Source organism: Centropristis striata, chromosome 13 (assembly GCF_030273125.1).
Source record: "Centropristis striata isolate RG_2023a ecotype Rhode Island chromosome 13, C.striata_1.0, whole genome shotgun sequence".
Lineage (NCBI taxonomy): Eukaryota > Metazoa > Chordata > Actinopteri > Perciformes > Serranidae > Centropristis > Centropristis striata.
This window is the reverse complement of record NC_081529.1, coordinates 18903878-18926800: the sequence shown is the minus strand read 5'-3', so window position 1 is coordinate 18926800 and position 22923 is coordinate 18903878. Positions and strand designations below refer to the sequence as shown.

General features: G+C 40.1%; 2 protein-coding genes across 2 annotated transcripts in view; one reads left to right on the top strand and one right to left on the bottom strand.

Annotated features, from left to right (window-relative positions):
• The window catches only part of LOC131983252 (uncharacterized), a 34051-nt gene extending 29106 nt beyond the window's left edge, over positions 1-4945 (bottom strand). Inside the window, exon 1 of the mRNA XM_059347945.1 lies at positions 4702-4945. The gene's annotated coding sequence lies outside the window, so the exon portion shown is untranslated. The remainder of the gene's footprint in view (positions 1-4701) is intronic.
• Positions 1-22923, top strand: part of cacng2a (calcium channel, voltage-dependent, gamma subunit 2a) — a 72591-nt gene that overhangs the window by 8569 nt on the left and 41099 nt on the right. The window lies entirely within an intron of this gene.

Sequence of the window (22923 nt, the reverse complement as noted above, 5' to 3'; positions counted from 1 at the left end):
AAAAGGCAGGAAATCTTAAAAAAGACGCAGTGAACACTTTGACTCCATGTTTTCAGCCGTTTGATAAGCTGGCACCTCTGCTGATGTTGTAGATGAAGTATTACGGTCTTACAGTCCTGAAACAGTATTTAAAATCCAGGGTTTGTGGTTCCACGAACACTGATGAGGCTGCAGACAGTGTGGGTGCAGAGAGAGATGCGGCCGGTGAGGCATGAGCTGCGCACACAGTAAACACGTGTGCTGCTGATAAATTGGGCCCTGGAGGCCGCCGCTCCTCCGTCCTATCTGGGACGTCTGTAAGAGCGGCCCCTGTGCCCCCTGCGCTCTCAGCCAGGTGTATCGCTCTGCGTTTGCTGCTAATCTGAGGCATTCATCTTCATTACAGCGCCGCCCTCAGGCTCCACTGTGGAGGAGAGGGACATAGTCGGGGAGGAGGAGGCGTGGGAGAGGAATGGTGGACCCTGTGATGAAGGAGGGCCACCATGTTGTCTGAGGGTTTGTCTTCTATTACCTGTTGTATGAAGTCTGTTAAGGTTCATCAATCAATGTGCTTGTTCTTTTTCCCACGCAAAAACCACCTCAACTACAATATGTGCAATGCAGTTTTCAGTATGTCCACAGTGCATATTATATGTCTTTTGCAATAAATTAACTGTGAGTTATGATAATTTTCATCCAATCCATCCAGTAGATGATTTTCTACTTTTTTCCCAGTAAGGGTCCAATCTTACACCAAAGTAGTGCAACTGTCATTGCTTGTTTCAGACTGATGCAGTTGTTATTTTCATGTTTCATGTTGCGTCCAAGGGGCGTGTCGGTGTTAAAATGAGGTTTGCTCAGGGATCTGCTATTGTGATTGTGCCATTGATCAACAAAAATCTGGTCTAAAGTCAATGGTGCAGTATTTTCCTGCAATTTAAAGGATGCATAGAGATATCAGCACACATAGGGATGTGCAGTAGCTCTCCTCCTCCTCCTCTGTTGAAACGGTGCATTTGCTCATAATCAGTCAAATGGACATGTTGACGGGACAGAGGACTGCGAGAAAGCGGGAGGGGAAAACTCAATTTTCCAACTTTGAAGAATACACAATAAATAGCAATGGCTTTTCAAAGGAAATGGGAGGTGAGGTTTCTATTTGTTTAATTCAAGGTACACCCAAAAAACACCTATGATTAATTAAGAATCTAAATACAACCCCTTATTCCCTTGCGCCTTCCTTTGTGCACAGATTATGCACCATTTAACTAGCAAAAGTGGAATGCGACATCCGCTAAATACACTTTAGACCATGTGCTATAGATATGGTATTATAGTTTACACGGGAATTAAAGACAGTCCCTTAATGTCTTGGATCTTCGTTATGTCTTCCATTAATAAAAATAAATATATTAAAAGCTTTTTAAAATGCTCCAACGGGTATCAGATGTTCAGGGTTAGCAGCTGACTGATGGCAAACAAAGACCTCAAAGTGCTCGCTGTTGCTTGTGAAGACTTTTGCTATACGGGCACAATCACATTTAGACAATAAGATGAGAATGTTTAGACAGATTTGAATGAATCAGGAAACCAAAATCCAGTGGGAATTATGACTTTACGAATGTTTGCTCTTATTCTCCTTTAAAATTTAAATTTAAATTTGAGCTGTAGCTGCAGCAAGTCTTTCTGTTTACACACATTAAACTGTTGATTAAACCAGCTGATTATTTAGAAAAAATATTGTTTTTTTAGCTAAAATGGCTACCACCTCAGTACGCCCTCCCACAGCTGCTGTCAATCACCACAGATCACAGTTCACACATACAGCCTCATGATTTTATTTATGAGCTCGTGGGAGTAGCAACGTGGTGTACATTCATGCATTGGAAATCACATGTGGGAGTGTGTTGTGTACTTGTATATAATGTATGTTTTTGCAGGATGAGAGGCCGGAAGATAAAAGCGGATAGCAGAGCGGATCGGCAGAGAGGAGAGCGGGATTAGTCTCATTGTCCAATCAGATAAGGATAACACAGCTGTAGTAAGCCCACCCAGGCTAATGTCCCAGCCCTAAAGTGGCATTACACTGTATTATGACACACTGTACGTCCAGCTGCACGGGCCAGATTACAGTTAGTGGATGGAAAAAAGTGTATTCAAGGGCCTTGCAGCCACTTGTTGGAGCAGAAAGGGAGTCTCCGTCAGGATGCTCTCACTGCTCCCCCTCCCCTCGGCTGATAACAGCTTGTGTAAAGTGACGGCGCTCTATTGCACCGCACTGTCACTCTGCCCCGCAGCCGGCGATGGATGGGATTCATTTTGCCCTCCGCTGAGACTGCAGACAGTCACTGTCGAACACGACTGTTTTATTGGTATCCACCTTGCCCTCTCTATTGCCCACTAAGGCCAAATTACAGGCCAGACATTACCGGATTAGGCTGAGGCCGGAGACGGTTGGAGAACAGCGCAGGACGCCGGCCTTCGGTTGTAGAGCCGTTGAGGCGGCCATTTGTTATAATTCCTCAGTTACAACGACGTGCATCAACAGACTGTGGTACCCGGGTATCAGTGTAGAGCTCATTGATTGTGTTCGAGTGCAGCCTCAGGTCTGTTTAGGTCTGATACCAGTGCAGCACTTTAGACAAATACAGTTATATATCTTTAAACACTACTATATTTCTGATTTTTTTTTATCTTTCATTATAACCTCCACCAGGGAGGTTTTTGGTGTAGTTTGTCTGTTTGTCAGCAGGGTTAGAGGAAAACTACTGGACGGATTTTAATGAAACTTGGTGGGAGAGCGTAGCATGGACCAAGGAAGAACTCTTTAAGTGTTGGAGTGGTTCAAATCACAGGGTGGATACACAGATGATTTTAATCAACAATCAGAATAATCATATTATATTGCTCACCTGATGTGTTTCTTTTGCTTTACAAATACTGCAAACGGTTATCAATGTGTTGTTTAAATGCTCTGAGTAATATAATAGATCAGGATTTGGTTGTGTTGAAATTTTTCTGATCTGAAAAGGATAAATGACATAGGTCACTACATTTTAAACACATTTTTCAGGTCCAGAGCCAGAAAAGGCTGGAAGGAATACTGCCCTACAAAGCCTAACTGCAGTAACTACATTTTTGGTCGAAATTGAGTTATAACTAAAAATTAACTCCTTGATGTCTGTTTTATCTTGTGACAAAGTTTTAGATTTCAATTGTGCTTATTTTCAGAGAAATAATGATATAAAAATTGCAGTAACTACAAAATCCAACTCAAAACCAAAGCAGACCGCAGTAATTGCACTTACTGCGGTCTGCTTTGGATATATATACGAATTTAAACATAAAACCAAAGCAGACCGCAGTAAGTTCACCTACGGTCATTGTGTTGAATAGTGAAGACAAGAATAACAGAAATTATAAGTCTATTCGATAGGGAAACTATCACTATATAGTGATTAAGTAAAAAAGTGAGATAAAATTATATTAAGACTAAATTATAACATAACTTTATAATATCAAGTCTAAAATACACAAATCTTTGAATAGAGTTGTTTTAAATACTTATTTAAAACAACTCAAAACTTAACAAAAACTTAACAAAACAAAACAAAACAAAACTTAAATACTTTTAAATACACTTATAACAAAATCAATTTGAAAATGTTTATTCACTGAAAACAAAATATAAAAGCTGAAAGAAGACAACAACATTGTAGTTACTGCACTCTGCTTTTGCATTACTATGAGAACCTTTTACAGCAATGCAAAACCAGAGTGCAGTAACTACATTTTTGGGGTCAAAGGTAAAAAAAATCATCATGATTTTTGAGCATAAAAATTACATCATCAATACATGTAGAAATAAGTGTCATATCACTTACCTACCTATAACCCATTTGGCTGGCCGGTTCAGAAACGTTCAAAAACTTTAAAGCAGTTTTTCTCAGTTTCACCCTTTGCGTAGTTACTGCAGTTAGGCTTTGTAGGGCAGAATACATCCATCATCTGTATTCTAACGTCGACCATTTTAAAGTTTAAAACTTTATATCCTGAATGATATCAAACTTGAGAGGGCAATGGGAGTTTAAACTACACACTTGGAGACACCATTATGATTCCCTCCTTGTATATTAATTGTCGTGTCTCTGTGAAGCAGCATACGGCCGTCCTGACCGAGTCTCAGAGATGAGATGGACAGTAGACGGGTGTGATGGCATGGTAATTGGTTTAGTGTATGATTAATGGCTCAGATGGCTTTGGTCGATTGAGAGTGGCTGTAAACTTCAGTGGCACTCTCCCATAAATGCTGTCACCCGCTCAGTGTGGAGACACCCCCTCCCACTCCTTGCAGCCTAGAGAGTAAGAGCCTCGGCTATAAATTAGAAAAAATTTAAATAAAAGTATTAAAGATGGGACATGCATCAAAGAGGATCAACGTTTCAGTTACTACATAATAATTATCCCCTCTGACCCCCGACACATCGTCATCATCACAGCCAGCAGGACTGCATGCATGTGTGTGTGTGTGTGTGTGTGTGTGTGTGTGTGTGTGTGTGTGTGTGTGTGACTCCAGCCTTGATTTACACATGTTATTTTTAGCTGTTGTTGGTCCTGTTGGGTGGGGTCTATCTTTATCCTGCATGGCCAGAGAACAAATCAATACCAAACATACCCTGGGCTAGTCTTTGTGTAAGCGCACTCTGTGGCACCACAACTCACCAGACCATGAGAGCACTGTCGGGATTATCAGGACTGTCGACCATCTGCATGCACAAGGATTTCCAAATGTCATCTCGCTCCTGTAACGCAAGACATTTACATTTAAATCAGGACAAAATGCAGTTAAACGCATGCAGAAACTTCAAGGAGAACTCTAACAAAGGTCAATGTTTTACTATCAAACACTTGTTGTCTTGAAAGGTGTAAGATAAAAACAAATAAGCAATAGCATCAAACATAAGCTGTGGTTTTTCTGGCAGAAATATGAGTGAATATTGCTGCAGAAGTTTCTATGAAAATTTAATTATCTTTTCTACAAATCTTTCATGTGTCCTTTACATCAGGAGACAACCTCCAGGCCTGCAACAGTGATGCAAATGTGTCCTAAACTTGCATTCTTTCTAATGGCCACTGGTTGCAAAAAGAAATCCACTTGTATAGAAGCCTATGAGAAAATGACCCTACTTATCACTTGATTAATGACCTCAGTACACATTCTCATAATAAGTGTATGGTCTCAATCACTAGTTTTGAGTCTCCTTCAATACAGCATCATGTTAATTTTGTAAATTATGGTCCCACTGAGACTCGAAGAGATGATAAAGTAGGGTAAATGTGAAGGTTTGTTGCTTTTTTGTTTATGGTGATAAACAAGGAATAAGAAAACACCTCCTTAAGCTCTGGAAAATTATAATAACTATTAGTTTTCACTATTTTCAAATCAATCAAGCCGCTGCAGTGCTCAGAGGTCAAGAGCAAAGAGCAGTGTACAAACATGCTTGGTCGTGTTTTATTTGCTCTCTGCTGCTGTTCATCACACAAATGTTGTTTCCTAAAAAAATGTTAAATTTCCATGTTAAAGCGGCTTGAATAACCACTCGATTTTCAGTGAGATTGCACTCTGATTACATAGAATTGATCCTCTTGCAATGAAAGTGTAATTACCAGCAGACCAATCTCTGATTCCATCGCAGCAGAGTTCCTCTCCGTTCCACTTCGCCGGCCATGTCCTTAAGCTGTGGAAACATCCCAAAGAGACCCTGTAGTAAATGATAATTAACTGCAGATACAATCCATTCATTTTAAGGAGGTGCGATTCACCTCCTCTTTTTTTTTTCTTGCCACAGCACGGAGAAAGCACGACAATCTGCCTTTTGATTAATTGGTGGTGTCCGTGGCGCAGTTCATTTGCAATCTATTACAGCGTATTTGCTTTGTGTCAGAACGCAGCCCAAACACACTGCATCATCTCAGAGCTGCAGGAAGGAATAGCAGCAGAGTTAGAGTCTGTTCGGTGGCTTTAAAACGCCGCCTGCTGATAATAACATTAATGCTAATAATGCTAATAATGATAACAGTCATGATGGATATATTAAGGCTGTAAAGATTGGTACTTTAACTCTGATTTGTTCTCTCTGTGCTCATCTGTGTGTCATGTGTTTTTGTTAAAGGGTCAAAAACACACATTCTCACTTCATCTGATGCTGGTATGATTGGAAATATTTGTTCTGCCAAAGAAACGGTAGCAATTAGGGGTGTGACGATACTCTCAGCTCACGAGACGAGACACGATATTGGCTTCACGAGACGAGACGAGATTTTAAGAAAACTACAATGACAAAATATATGACTGGACCAACAGACTTTTATTTAACCGAGTTGCACATGCATTTTGAAATGTTTTATTATAACTCTTTACATGCATGATGTAAGCATGAGCTTTTAATAAACTTCTTCAACTTGAAACTAAAACTCAAATTCATAAAAGTTAAAATAAGATTAATAAAAAAATATAATCCCCCAGAGGGATTAATGAGACGCCAGAGGTGAAGTATTCTAATCGCTTAGCGACAGTTTCGACTGTGATCACATACACGACGGATTAAACACGGGAGACGCAACTGTGGCCGTCATTGCTAACTGAACAACATCAGCAGCTGATCAAAACAAAGCAGCATGGCTAATTATCATAAACATAGCGATCTTGAATTAACCGGCATCGTTAACTGTGAACAGAGTGTCCGGTGCTTGTTGTAAACAAACAGAGATCGCTAAGTGAACACCTCCTGCAGCAGCAGCACATACACACTGTACTGCTACAGAGCTAACTGTTAGCCGGCTCTGTGACTGCAGCTGGGAGACAGTGCTACAGGAGGATTGTGCCGCTTTGATTCGTTCTTAACGAGCCGCCGGCCCCTGCGACGTCATTCTGGCTGCTTGCCCTCCTTTTCGTCCTCTTCTTTTCATTTTACTCTCCCCACAGGTAACAAATAGAAGTTTGGATAACTCACAATCTCGCGAGACTGATTTTTAAAGCGACGAGAAATATCGTCGAGTTTAATCTCGCGAGATCTCGTTGCACGAGATGTTAGTTAAACAAAACAAACACTTTAGCAATGGTTTTTCACATTTTTGTGGCATTTTATAAACAAAACAATTTGTCAGATGCCGCCTGAAAATTTACGGTTACATCTCATGATTGTTTTTTTGTTACAGATGATGGATTGTTTTTTTTAATAAATTCTGCTGTCAAATCTAGTGATTCCAGACAAATTTTTGTCATTTAAATTTTTATTAAATTTTTTTTTATGAATCACAGTGGAACACAGTTCACTGCATCAAGCATCAACTGAATGTTTTGTGAGATTCTGCATACATCAATATATATATTGATGTAAATCAGAAATGGTTAGCAGAATAAGTTAGCGGAACAACAAAAATGGATTATTTTGATTATCGATTCATCCTTAGCAATTTTAAAGCCAAACCCTCAAAAAAATCACTGGTTCCAGCTTCTCAAATGTCAATATTTTCTGATAATCTTTGTCCTCCATGGTAGTAATTTTAATATTTTTATGTTTTGGACTTTTTGTGACACAAAACAAGACAGTTAAAGACGTCACTTAGAGCTCTGGAAACCTGTCACGGCCAATCCATCCAAAATGAACTGGGTCCAGCTTCTCAATTTACAGATTATTTGTCTTTAGTGACAGTAAATTGAATATCGTTGGGTTCTGTAGTCTTGGTGAGACAAAACAATAGAGCTCTAAAAGGACTAAAAACTTTTTAGCCAAACCTTTGGTTCCTCCCATCTAGATGGTTTTTAGATTATGTATGTATGTATGTATGTATGTATGTATGTATGTATGTATGTATGTAGCCTATGTATGTATGTATGTATGTATACTTTTTCTTCTGTTTTTAACAGTTTTTTCCTTTTTTGTCCTTTTTATAATTAGACTGTTATGTTATTTTAACCTGTAGCACTTTGAGATTTCCTCTAATGTAAAGTGCATTACAAATAAAATGTATTATTATTATTTATTATTATTAGCTCTGGGAACCTGTGATGGCCATTTTTTTTTGCTATTTGCAAATCATTTTTGATATTCTTGAGATCAAACAATGAAAACTAAATTGAGAAAATAATTTAATCAGTATTGCAGTCCAAGTCAAAAAGATAAGTGTGATTTGGGTGAAGTGACCCTTATTGTCAATACTTGAATTTTCAGCAGACCTCAGACAGAAAGCTGCGGTGATGTCATAGTTAAAAGTGATCCAAATATACAAACAAACAGCTGAAGAGAGGCGACAGAGTTGTTCCCACCTCTGCAAAGCCTTCTTAGCACCCGGTGGGAGAGCTGCTGACAGCAGAGTCTCTGGCCTGCACCGAGGCAGGGGAGGGCTGAAGGTTCCTGTAGCCGAGCTGGGGGTCACCGCCGGGGCCGGGTTGAGGACGGAGGAGGACGGCTGGAGGTAGCGCCAGAAGGGCCGAGTCTGAGCATGACAGATGGAGAAGACAGCGCAGGGCAAACATAGAGGGCAAGGATGAAGGAAACAGAGAGCTTGATGTTAAACAGCCGGTCTGAGAGGATGAAGGTGATCCGGTCCAGATGGCTCGGCGGAGCACAGGTGTGTCTGTGTGTGAAGTGTAGACTTAAGGCTTTATGACTTGCTCAGATATCAGATGTCTTTGCTGTTTGACATCCAATATGATTGATTTGTTTTCTGTGCAACAATGCACAGAAACCAGACACCGTTGTAATTTCAGATGGGATTGATTTTAAAAGTCTGAGACAGTAACAGGTTTTACTTCATCTCACCTGTAGCCTCCATATTTACCTACTATCTACTAACTATTATTTTATCGATTAATGTACTGATTATTTTAAGTACATTTTGGACGTCCTTAGGCGTGCATGTTGATAACCCCCCCGGAGGCCCCACACCGGCCTCTGTGTCTGCCCCTGAGGCTGGCGGAGCTGCCTGTCAGTGTGACGCTGCTCAGATGGTCATGTTTACTGCACTCCAGAGTGAGTATTTACTGCAGTCGACAGGGCTGGCAGACCCCACTGTCACAGCAAATGGTGCTGTTGGGCAAACAGTTGTAATGAGACTGTATCTGTCAATTGAGATGGCTGAAAACCGCTTCAATCCAAAACACAAGAGTGTGAGGAGGAGGTTGCTATGTCACATGACGAATTCACTGACTTTTTTATTTTTTGGTGGATGTTCAAATGATTGAACTCTGTTATATTTGTGAGATGTTTTTTTTTTTTACATCTTTCGTAGGAACTGATGGGGTTTGAGAAGAGAACCACTAAAAGGAAGTCAGACAGGATTGAGAAATTATGTGTTTTGTAAGGTTTGTTGTCCTCAATTCCAAAAGAACCCTTAAGTGATTTGTACAAGCAGCTTATTTCAACCTATATTTATGTATTTTATTAGATAGCGACTTGATGGGAGCAAAGCCAGATATAAAATATAAAGAGCGACAAAGCCCATCCAAGAAGGAGGTTATGGTGGATTGGTATGGAAGATTTTGGCCTTTTTATTAAAATGGCAATGCAGGGAATTTTGCAATTTGGTCATGCATTTTGTAAATGGATTTTGCAATTCAATGCAAATTATATTTACTTTTTGATAATTCAATATGCAAATTAGCAATTCAACTGTCAATTCAGTTTAAATTATTTAGATAAATAATTAAAAGGCCAGCTTAATAAATTGCTTTCATATTGCCATGATTCATCATTTGCCATTCACTTGGTCGTGTATCTTGAAAACACTTTTTTGATCTTTCAAACTGAATTCCGCATTGCATTCTCACTTTTTATATGCTGACAATTACAAAAAATGTTTTTTATTCATTTTTAGTTCATTTGCACATTGAATTATGAATTGAATGCATTCAACTTGAATAGAGACCAAAGAAACACAGCAATATGAAATGCAATTGATGTATGTAATGTAAACTGAGTTGCACAATGCATTGCCGTTTGAACAAAAGAGAAATCCAAATATTAATGAGCCAAACAAAACAAAGGAATCTAATCCGAGAAGCTGTTCATTTCCTGTGTCAATGTTATTATATTAACTTAGCATAATGCGGATAAGCGGTTAATGGTAATGAATGAATGAATAATATGAATATCACGTTCTACATCACAAACTTACATACTGAGGTAAAGTAACATTACAAACATACTTATAACTCAAACCATGATCTTTTCCTAAACTTGCTGCCTTAACCTAACAGAACTGCTACATTTCACAACATTAACCACGCGTTTAAACTGCGATCAGTTTGTTTACGTATGAGGGCGTGTTGCCACCAGACATATCAGAAGGTAGGAACAATCAGCACCTGTGGTCATATGGTTTTGATGACTTGATTGAAAGCTGAAGGCTGAAGGTCACAGTGGGATCAAAAGAAAAATGTATTTTCATTTTCGCAAATGTTGAATGTGACCTAACTTTAATTGATGTAGACGCTGTTTGTTCTATCACTCACATGTCCGTCTGGAGCAGCTTGATAGAGCGAGCTGGGTGCTTAACCTGAAGGATGATGATTTAATAGGCTTCCTACAGGAAATGATGTAAACCTGGTGTCTGGGAAAGGCTGACACTCGATTATTCATGTCTGTGGAGGTGCGTACTGTGACTCTTAGACAAAGCGTTCGCCGAACTGCTGACGATGCTGCTGATTTTTTGCCGGGATAAAAAAGACAACAGCGCTCTAATCTGCAGATCAGAGCGAATCAGGGAATTCGTCAAAATGAAGTCGCCTCTGTTATCATGGCTACATCCTGATGTGGGCGAGGATAAGGTGTTGCTAAGTCCACTGAGGAGGATGATGTAATTTCCAGGCTGCCTCTCTCCTCCCCCTCCCCCTCTTCTATCCTATAGGTGTGTGTGTGTGTGTGTGTGTGTGTGCGTGTGTGTGTGTGTGTGTGCAGGCATGTGTGTGAGCGCTCACCTTCATCGTCTCTGTGTTTCTGAGAGCAGTAAAGAACAGGATGAATTTTTAATGAGGAGCAGCGTGGCTTCCCTTTGCTCCCTCAGATCGCTTTCCAGGACAGGGAGTCTCTCATGATCATAGCAGCATGCACACAGGCAGCTCTGGCTGAGGACACACACATGAACACACACATATATGAACACACTTTCACCTGGAAATGACTGCAGATGTGAAGCACATGTGCATGTTTTTTTTATTTCCTCTCAGCAGCGTGACACACTCAGACTGCCTTTCAGTTGTGTGTCTGCAATCAGCCTGTATTGTGTGTGTGTGTGTGTGTGTGTGTGGTTAATGTGTCATGCCGTGACAGGGCCGACGCTGTGCCGGTCTTTAGGATGACTGCATGAACAAGTTGTGAAAATGAATCTTTTATTTACCCACAGTGTTCTTCATACTGCTCGCTTCGGGGCGGCTCAGCCACACAAGTCAGAACACAACTAGTATTAAAGGCTGCGTGTCTGGGAAATTAAATAAAACTAAATATGCAGCCTGCAGGGGCTTCACCTCCCAATCCACATGTCTGCATTGATCACTGAGCAATATCTAATCATCTTTGCCCTCGATGGCGCTGTGCCAGATTGAGTTTAGATTATAAAATGGGGAGAATTAGCAGAACAGGCCGGTTAAATCATGTGGAATGCAGGTTACATGTTGTGGACATTATGTTCTTCATCAGTGTTTTGCAAGTTCACACTTCACAGGAGCTGTCTTAAAGTTCAGTTCACACCAACTTAAAATTCATGTTCATAGTTTAGAATTTTGAAATTTGAACTAAGCTCATCATTTCCAAAAATCAATCAGTTCATGTTAATTTTACTTAACCCGTTTTTAAGAATTTCTTGTGATAACTCACAGATATTTGTTGGCGATGTTGAAGTTTGAGAGGCACAATTTGCATAAAATTAACGTTTTTGAATTTCTTTTCTCCTTCAAATATTTATATGAACTGGCTTCAGCCGCACATTGTTACATTGTCTGAATCTCCAGTTGCACTTGTGTCAAAGACTGTTTCTCCTGTTTAGTCCAACGTAAAGCTGAAGAAACCTCATTATTAAACTTAACAGAAGGGAGTGCTGTATCAGGAGGGAAACAGTTCTAGATGGAGGAACAGACTTCGACACAATAGCCTTAAAAGCCGGGTAGCCTTAAAAACGCAGCTTGAGTGCCTTTTAGTTTATTTCTGCCTTCACTTGTTAACGAAACGCTCTAAAAGTAGCTAATTTGAACTATTTAGATAGAAGAGATTACTACACTAGTAGAAAACATCTTTGACTAATGCGGTTTTCCAGTTCTTCCCATTCTGAGCTCATTTATGAGTTAAGAACCCATATAGAGTATGTATGCAACTTATTCTCATTAAGGGGTTTGTATGACTTCCTACAAAATGTTTTGCAGCATATTTTTTATGATAACCTACAAAATGTGACATGATGTTTAAAACATCATGATTGCTGTTTTAATAAGTTGTTAAAGTTGTTAAATGGTTATGTTTAACCACTTAAACCACTTCCTTAAGTCAGACGCCAAAACTGCAAATTAAGGTTAGAGTTAGAAAAATAGAACAGGCTTTGGCTTAAAAGAATACTTTGGAATGAAACTTCCATCCACCACCCCTCACACCCTCACACCCACCTCTCAGGTTTTCTACGGGACTTTTTTTTTTTTTTTTTTTTTAAGATATATATATATTTTTTTGCTTTTTTTTATTGAAAGTGATAGATTGAAAGGGGGTGATAGAGGGGAAGACATGCGGCAAAGGGAGCTCAGGCCGGATTTGAACCGGGCTCCGCCGCAGCAAGGACTCAGCCTTAATGGTAAGCGCTCTACCAATGTGAGCCACCGGGACGCCCCTTTCCACGGGACATTTACCATCACATTGCTTCACCACCTGACCAAATTTCGTGGGAATTCCAGTGCATTCTTTTTTGCAGGAAATCATAAGAACCTATAGTGAGGACAACCTGAAAACATGAAGCCAAAGCCACGAAAAGTGACAGTTTTGTTTTAGTTTAAGTGTGTCTGACAGTATGAAACCTTTTGACATAACACAAAGTCATTTTATAGCATGTGAGCATCAAAAATGTTGCTTAATTAGCTGTGCAAATACATCTACTGATGTATTGGATTGCTTAATTAAGGCTCCTCCGCCGCTGAAGGCCTCTGCGTCTCAAACCAGACTCTTCTCCTCTGTAGTGCCTTGGTGGTGGAACGAACTTCCAAACTCGCTGAGTCCTTCTCAATCTTTAAGAAGAGACTGAAGACCAACTCTTTACTGAACACCTTCACTCTTGATCTACACTGACAACTACAATAAGTATCGCACTGACCGCTTTTGCGACCTATAAAGCACATGTGTCCTAATGGACTCAAACTTAACCCATGGCACTTACTCTTGCTATGTTTCTTGACTTCATCCTTGCTTGTGTTGTATTAACTCTCATTTGTACGTCGCTTTGGATAAAAGCGTCTGCTAAATGATATTGTAGAATTGTAGAAAAAGATTAACTAGACTCACAACTTGGTCATCAGCCTCTTTTTTCCATTCTTGAGGTGAAAAGAAGAGCTTTAACTAATAATATGAATCATGGCTGTGTTTCATATTAGGTGCTCATGCAATCATACACACTATCAGGATCCTGGAGGTGGCTCAGCTAAATGGAATGCAGCCATGATTCATGCTATCAATTACACCTGTGCTCGTCCTGCTGTTACATAAATATGTGCAGAGAAAATTATCTGAGATTAAGGTACTCCCAGCCTCCACACTCACATCCCACAGTATCTTTTCAGTGCCATATTTCACAACACACTTTTCCAACACTAAGACAACATCACTTACAACCTGTGGAAGAAGATGGACTGTCGGTGTGTTTCATGGATTTTCTCGCTTTCATCATTCAGCGCAGGTTTGATAAAACACTGTAGCTGTCAGAAAGCGCTGTTTTATGGATCCTTTCCATGGATTTTTCAGTCCATAATAAAAGAATGATCGGTCTATATCTTGTACTTGGACTGTAGGCTATAGTGTAATTGGTGATCGTGTAAAATGAAGCAGAAGTAAATACTAACAGTGACCTTGTTTATTAAAATTTTTCATCTAGAAGATTTTCTTTGTTTTTTACGCCCCTTTGATTCACACTGCATATTCATTTCATCAGCCGCTGCTGCATGCTGTATATATATATATATATATATATATATAAATATATTTATATATAAATGTATGCCCTTGAAAGGTCACTTGACAAAATGGACATTTGCTGATCGCTGTGCGTACTTCATTCCTCTCATTAACTATATGGAGTCAGACGAGCTCTTCTGTGAATGCGAGTGTGATTCTCCAACAGCAAATGTAGGTCATACTCTTCTCCAAACGTCATCCTGTCAGAAATGTGCTTGTAGTACGCAGAGAGACGGGCTCGTCACTGCTAACCACATACAGGCTTAATTAAAATGATTACCCAATAGAATTAAGTGCCGATCACACGGCTTCTCATCTCCTCTAACCCGACCCCCCCTTCCATTCCCTTCTCCTTCTTTTTTATTTTTTTTTATTTCGGAGGCCATGATATTAAATTTCCTCAGCAGCTACATGGGGATTTAACTGAAGAGAAAGACACAGGGAAGGATGGGAGGAGGAATGAAAAGAGGCAGTGAAGAATTGTCGGGGAAGAAAAACTGTGTTCAAGACAACGCTTGTCTAATAGGAGGGGAGGCGGGGTGAGCACACACACACACACACACACACACACACACACACACACAGCAGCATTTACATAGATGTAATGAAACAGGGAAATGGATGAATACATGCCTCCATCCATCTAGCCATCTTGCCTGCCCTCCCTCTTTTGCTGCCTTCCCCTTAAACTCCCCCCCTCCTTTTTCATCCTCCCTTCCTCCTCCCAGCATGCCGCGCTGCTCGCCGCTGCAGCAGGGCAAGAGATGACATGTGGACACTCAGTGAATTGCCAATCGCCACCGAGAGAGCGAGAGAGCGAGGGAGAGAGAGAGAGGGAGGAGAGAGAGAGAGAGAGAGAGAGAAAGAGAGAGACTGAGGGGAGGTGGTTTGACGCATCCAGACTGCAACCATTGGCTTTTTTTTTCCTACATTAAAGATTAGAAAAAAAGAACTGCAGAGAAGCACTACACTGAATACTGGATGTATCCCCCCCACACCACCACCACCACTCCTCTCCAAGTCTCTCCCTCCTCACCCCTTTTGCTTCTCTGACCCTCTCTCACGCTACCTCACCCTCTCTCCCTCCCTCTCCCTCACATACTTTCAGCTCAGGAAGAGAAATCAATAGCCACAAATTAATCATTCTGCCTTGGGCAGTCCAAAGGAGGAGGTGGTGGGGGGCGTGTGGGGGCGCCAGAGAGCGGGGCGTTTAGAGCGCTACAGAAAGGTATTAAAAGCGATTTCTCGAGACGCTAAGAATTTGGGGATTTGGGGACCACACACACACACACACACACACACACACTGACTATAAGAGGAATGTTGCTTTAGTTTCAACACACCTATTGCAGTGTTTAAACAAACTGGAGTTTGGGGGGTATTAAAGGTACAACAAACTGCAGGAGAGTTTCCACTGTGGAAGTTTACTTTTGGAAACATAATGTGGGTTTATTTGTTAGCCATACCATCAACACTGGGATTTGAAAATAGGGACATTTTCTGGGACTCATCCTGGGCCGTCCAACCAACACTTCTACATTTTTTCATGAACATTCTTATGATTTCTCAGCTGAATCTGTCATTATGACACTACTGGATCAGTATTTATCAGCAGTTATCTTCAGTGTTAACCTTGTCCTCGTAACTACTTAACTATTTGCATTTACATCCAATGATTTTACTTTTTAAGCAATCATTTGCCCTAACCTTAGAGAAATAGTTTTGAAACCTAAACAGAACTAAACTATGGCCCATTTTGGTGCCTAAACTGCACAACACTGAAAAAGGAATGTATAAATTATAACTCATATTAATTTATAACTCATTTTAAGGTCCAAACCACAATGTTTTTAACTAAATCTAACCATGTAATTTGTATTTTCTAAACCTTACAGCAGTTTGGGTGCCTTAACCTAAAGAAGCTTGAAGTGAAATGTTATGACATTGAATGATCTGAAAACAACTTGCTGTACCTGCCAGAAGGTGTAGCAGTCCCTTTTTTTAAAACCATATGCTGCGTGGTGCGTAAGAAACAAAATGTGACTGGTTGTTGTTGTAAACACATTGTTGATGTTTTGAAACAGAACTACGTGTTTAAAGTCAGGGGAAAGCAGCGGGGTTAAAATAATGAGCCTATATTGCAAATAAAGCAGACAGAGGATTCTTAATTATGCAGAAATTTAAAGCTCAGTGTAATTTAAAACAAGTGAGCTGTATAAAAATGCAGTTGTCATGAATGGCGAATAAACTGGCTGGTTGCATGTCACTCCATCTCTCTCTCCCCTCTCCTTTCCACCTACAGCTGTCCTATGCAGCGCAAAAAAACTTTATGGGAAACTTTTTTTCTTCTTCTGTAAATCAAATATTTCCAAAAATTAACCTGATAAAGACGATCCAGCTGGCTTTACTTTTGAACTATTCAAGGTTAGAATATATTCATCTGCCGTGCTCATACTTATGTTCACAGCAGAAATAGTCCTGCTAGTACAAAAAAATCTGCTATTTATTTAGTTTGTTTATGTCACAAAGGACGCACAGATCATTTTGATGTCTCAGATTAAGTGGACAAACGGGACAATCTGGCCAAAACTTCAATACATGATACATTTTGCTACTCAGGCATGTTAATAATGATTTATCAGGCCTGGTATGAAGGATTTGTCCTTTTTGGTCCTTCATACAACACAGGCAAAAGACATCTTTTCTATGAAGATGCTCAGTTTTGGATTCTCAGCAGTCGCTTTTTATTTCTGTTTTCCTCCTTACGACACAGCGTTTGGCATATTTTAAAACTATTAAAACTATATTTTAAAAGACTTCATGAAGTAAAAGTGACTAACTCTGTATTTTAGTGTTTAGATATATTATACTGCCTCGCACAATTCAATTTGTAATCCCAGGCATAAAGCAGCTGTCTCACAGTGCAGAGAATTTGTCCCTTCTGCTGATGTATGATGCAGCGCTGACTTACTGTATTGCACCTCAGAGAACTTACTGTAATTGGCAGCAATGGGAAAGGTGACTTTGACAGTGTGAGCGTGCAATTTTTGATTCCTAACCGTTATCTCTCTGCTTTTAAAATTGAGCTCGGCTTTGGTGGAAAAGCTCAAATATCCTTGGATGAAGTCAGCGTGCCGCTCCAGGCTGCACGTTCTGATGACATCAGACTCTCTGGCTAGGGGAGAGAGAGAGGTTCACGATCACAAGTATTGATCAGGCTGTCCGAAGCCCTAGGAATCATGTGAATTTGTAAACTGAGTAATGTTTCCACTTGAGACATCCAATAGTATCCAAGACGGCACAAGATTTGTAATGTGGGCCTGAGATATTGTGTTTACAGTAAACCAGCATTAGTGACTCTCACGGCCTGATTTCCCCCCTCAGCTGCCCTGAAGCTCCGCCATCATCTTCATCATCACCTCACGTCACCTTTATTGGAAAGTGCTGCTCTGAGTTTGGCTGTGATGCCTCTCGGTGCGTTTGTCTTTGTGCTAAGACTTTGTTATCTCTCCTCAATAACCTTATCTACTAAACTGCTCAAGTGCTGCTGAGGTCTGCAGTTTTCAGGAACAAGAGGACGCTGATGGAATTATTTAAATCGAGTGAAACCTCAGTTTGAATCATTATTTGACAGAAACGTATGAAGTGCAAAGCAGAAACACGTCGCACATGCAAGTTATTGTCTTATTTAGGCTGTTTTGTTGAAATCTGTCTGATAACATCTGCATCAGGTGGCTGATCATGTGTGGGCAGCTTAACTGTAGCCTTGTTTCCATTAAAGTCTAAGCAAATTTGAAATGAAATTTTGAAATGAAATTAAAGAAAACATGAATTAGAGACGTTTCCACCAACTGGTTTAGAGCGAATAAACAAAGCTGCATGAACGTACTCTGGTCAGAAGATGGCAGTAGAAGGAGAGATTGCCTGAGAGAAAAAACAACATAAAAAGAGGTTGCTAATCAGTCACCCATGAGAGAAAATGGAGAGAAGTCTTCAGGAATTAGATTCAATTGGGAAACTTAGAATTGTTCTTTCATGTCAGAGAGGAAACAGCTCATCAGTCAATCTTGATTATTACTTTATAGTATTTCTACATGGTGGTACTTCTACTTTTACTGAAGTTAAGTTTCTCACAGCACCTTCAGGTCAGTAGGTGGAGTGCTGTTCGATCAGACGAAGCTTTGATGCTGCAGTAAACGATGTTATGAGTGAATAAGGAAACAGTCACTGGCACTTAAATCCTCCCCGCTGTGTGTGAACTTGTTGTGACTAACAGATTTGTGTTCTTCCTCCACCCCTGAGCCCATAAAAGGACCAAGAGCTCATTCTTGAACTTTAAGAAATCTTGCATAAGACGGTTGATCACAGTTAGGATTTATCTCCACATCTCTCAAGGAGCTGGCAGCGGGCGGCTGGACCTCAGATGTGGTGTAACTGAGCCTTTCTCCGGATTATGATGATGACTTATCGTTCCATGTGTTATTAGCGAGAGATGGAACACAAAACATCCTGTTTTCACTGCAAAGAAAGAGTGACATATGAACATAGGATTGAATCATAATCACTGTAAATGTAGCCAACTGTAAAAAGTATCTCTCACTCCCCCTCTCACAGAATATGATTATAGCTCTAATATTCAGGATGGATTGATGCATTTCCAGCCGTTGTCATCTCTTCTGAACACAAGAGGAGCTTCCTGACCTTCCTTTTGCTTTGATATGTACATTTTTATTCTTTTAAAGCAGCGACGGAACTGTGTTATCTAACTCTGACGTTGGGTAGAGAAATTATCAACAGAAATGATGTATCAGGTGGACTGACTTGGCTATGGATGCTCTGTAGGTACAACCTGATACTCCACTGTTGGCAGAGCATTGAGTATTACAATACTACACTGTACTCTATCATAGCTGTGAGTGTTTCCAGTCCAGCGTGAAATCCACATGCACAGAAACTCAGATTATTCAGCTGCACTTTCTGCAAAGTGAATACAATTTTAAAGATGTTAACTTCAACCAAATCACATCCTAAATTCTATATAAAAGTGCAAATATTTGTAACAAATTAAAGTAATTTTAGCGACATTTTTGTGGACTGCAAGTTTTAAATCTATAAAAGCTGATGCACACCTAAAAATCTTTGGGGATAGATGCGTACAAAGAGATATCCACATGCAAAAAGGACTCTGCCACTTCCTTGTAAAAAAATAAAATAAAATAAAAAGTTTATTGTTCATTTAGCCAGAACTGAGAAGTATTTTTCATGGTGTGACAATTCTGTGGTTAAGTAATGGTTAGGTTTAGGCACAAAAATAACTTGGTTAGGGTTTGAGAAAGATCGTGGTTTGGGTTTAAATGATCACTTTTGCATCCAAAAGGCATTATATTAAGAGCAAGAAAACTCCACAATGAGTGTTTTTTGGCACAATGGCCACGAAGTGTTCAACAAACTTTTGTTTTCGGGACAGAACCAGAAACCTGCAGTCCACATGCAACGAGCGTTCCAGTTTGGAAAGCAGTTCAGCATAATGAATGAATGAATAAAAGCACTGGAGCCCGGTTTGGTGCTGAGCAGCGCCACCGGAAGTGATGATATCTGTGATATTAGAGGCAGATAATAATGACTGTTATGTAACAAAAGGCCAACATCAGCCTGTTTGTGATCTAACCTGAACAAAGAGTTAACAGCACAGGTCTGCAGTACTTTAGAGATATTATTGCAAGTATTGGATGATGATGTACAAACACTACAACACACAGAACAAAAGAAAGAGATGGATTTTTCTTTATAAATAGTATACAGCTAAAGAGAAAACTTGTGTGTGCATGTGGTGGTTTTCATGCCAGTGTGAGATGGAGAAGGGAAGAGTAGGCGGGTGGCTGAATACACAGCATATTTGGGTAGTGTGTGTGTGTGTGTGTGTGTGTGTGTGTGTGTGTGTGTGTGTGTGTTGATGTGTGTGTGTGTGTGTGTGTGTGTGTGTGTGTGTGTGTGTGTGTGTGTGTGTGTGTGTGTGTGTGTGTGGCTGAGAGCAGCGTTGAAGTGCATTTAACAGGCTGGGAGGGCGATCAGGACCCCCAACGCCCTGCAAACACAAGAGTGAGTCAGCCTGCACTTCAGCCCTGCAGTCCTGATCATTTCGTTAAGAGATTACACAACATGATAATATGCTGGATAATATACTAACAAACAGGGCAAAGAGTTATATTAAATATATGGATGTGGTGGTGGGATTTACCCAGTACTGGGGATGTACCTGAATCTGTAAACATTACTGGGGAAAGCACAAATAATGTGATGAAACTGATATTTTGCTCATTATTTTTCAGGAAAAAAAGGCCAGAATTGACAGGTCTGTGCGTCAGCTAATATATTTGTTAAAATGATGAAATGCACATCATGAATGTGAAAAAATACCTTATCATATACCCAATATTAATACAACAAGACCTTGAGGAACAGCAAGAAAAATCCACTCTGTGATTTGGTTTCACAAAAGAGAGATTTTTGTATTTTGGTTGATAGGATGGTGAGCACTTCTGTTCTGGAAAACTGCTGAGAAACCCCCTTGTTGTCAATATACTGTACATATGAAAGCCATGCCTCCTCTGAATGCTCTAGGTCTCTAGTTTGTGGCTGTAAAGTTTCACGAGGCTGTGATTATCCTAGAAGTCACAGCAGCTCATTTTATACAGCAAGGTCAAGAGAGTCTCAGCTTTGCAGTCATACCCGATTAATTCAAATCACACTGCTGCAACTCTGACTGTTTAGGGACCCCAGTATGCAAAAATATTCACATACAATAGGCGAAAATATAAAATGCATGAGATAAATGTTTTGTTTCTGTCTTAAACAGCATATAGCGGGCATGTACAGTAGTGTTCAAATTAATAGCACTCCAATGTGACTAACCAGATTAATCCAGGTTTTTAGTATATTTTTATTGCTACATGGCAAACAAGGTACCAGTAGGTGCAGTAGAATCTCAGAAAACCAACAAGACCCAGCATTCGTGATATGCACGCTCTTAAGGCTGTGCAATTGGGCAATTAGTTGAAAGGGGTGTGTTCTGATCTAGAGGTCTGCTTTGAAAGTCACCATGCCCGTTTATTAACTTTGAAGTGTTATTCGACCCAGTTCCCGTCATGACATGGTACCGATGGATTCATCAGATCTTCTAGTTTCACATGATATCTTCTCTTTAGCCTTAAAAGTGACTCAGCTGCAGCCTTTGAAACAAAAGAAAACAGCAGAGAAGTCTGAGAAGGCACTGCCAATGAATATTAGGTTCTAAAATATAATATTTGCCTGATTAAACGTGACTCCCATTTCAGGTCTTCAATCCACAGGTAATGACACCCTCTCTACTTAACTCAAGTACCTTTCAAATTAAAGGTTCATGTACTTTACTTAAGTATTAAACTTTATACTTCTACTCTACTATATCTCAGAGGTAAAATGTGAACTTCTGACAGATTCTGAATTATTACCATGTACAGTACCAGTAGGAATAAGTACAGCAGCAGCAAAAAGTGGTAAATTATATGCCAATACTCATGTAAAAATAGTTTTTTTTTTCTGCTGTATTCCTGCAGCTCTCTTTATCATCATATTACAGTAATAGTTATAATCCAGTCCCCCCCACTCCCCTCCCTTTAAGATCTGTCCTCAAGTGTTCCCGCTGTTATTAACGGCGTTTGGGAATCCGGTTGATTTAAATAAGACTGCTGCACGTTTCAGAAGATCAATGTGCAGCTGTTTTAAGAGGGAATTTATGACACCCAGGAAGCGTCCCACCATGCTCACTGTGCAGATTTCACACTGATATCATGAGCTCACTTCCAGGGAGTGTGATGTAAATCACAGGAAAAGGCCGGCAGCCGGGGTCAAATCATTTAGGATTTCATCACAGTGAATGAGCATCAGCTACAACTTCATCATCGGCTGCGCAGAGAGGCAAACAATCCACCTCAGAGCTGCTGCCAGTTTATTAAAGTGAGCTGAATGCGGTGTGATGTTTTCCAGGCTGTGGATTTAAACCCGAGGTGAGAAAGTTTAAAGGACGCTTTGTTCTCCTGCTCGCATGAAACATTACATCACCCTTGTTTCTATGCAACACTAAGTTTGACAACAGCTATCTGATTAGCTTCACCTGAAGGAAGTGAGGAATAAACATATTGATTGAGTGTTTTGTTGGTGAGGAGGATGAAGGGTTTGTTCAGAAAGCTGACGTAGGCCCGAACTTGAAATACAACAACCTTCTGAGAGTTTTTCCTCGCATGCTACATCCTGAACCGAGGATGCATGTAAACATTTATTTATTTATAACGTCTCCTGTAGTCGGTGTCCTTACGTGCTCTCGCTGTTCCACCTCACAGCAAACTAAACCCACAACTCCAGATCTAATTTGTTGGGGCTGAGGCTGAACTGTTTCAAATAGAGTCTGAGCAGCAGAATGCACAATTCAGACTGCAGCATATGTCAGATTCCTGGTTTTAAGTTCATTTCAGAAGGTGATCGACACAGAAAATGTGTAAATGTAGCTCTTAAGTGGAAGTTGAGGTGTTTATTTAGAGCTGCATTAATGTGATCTGAAATGAGCCAAAGGATAAGAAACTAATTTGGGTTCATGTGGTGAGCCCCAGCTTTCCCTTTCTTTCTATGCAGGACAACAGCAGCAAATAAATTACTTGATAGACAAATTAATTGCCATTAAATGTACAAGAACATTTTTTAAAAT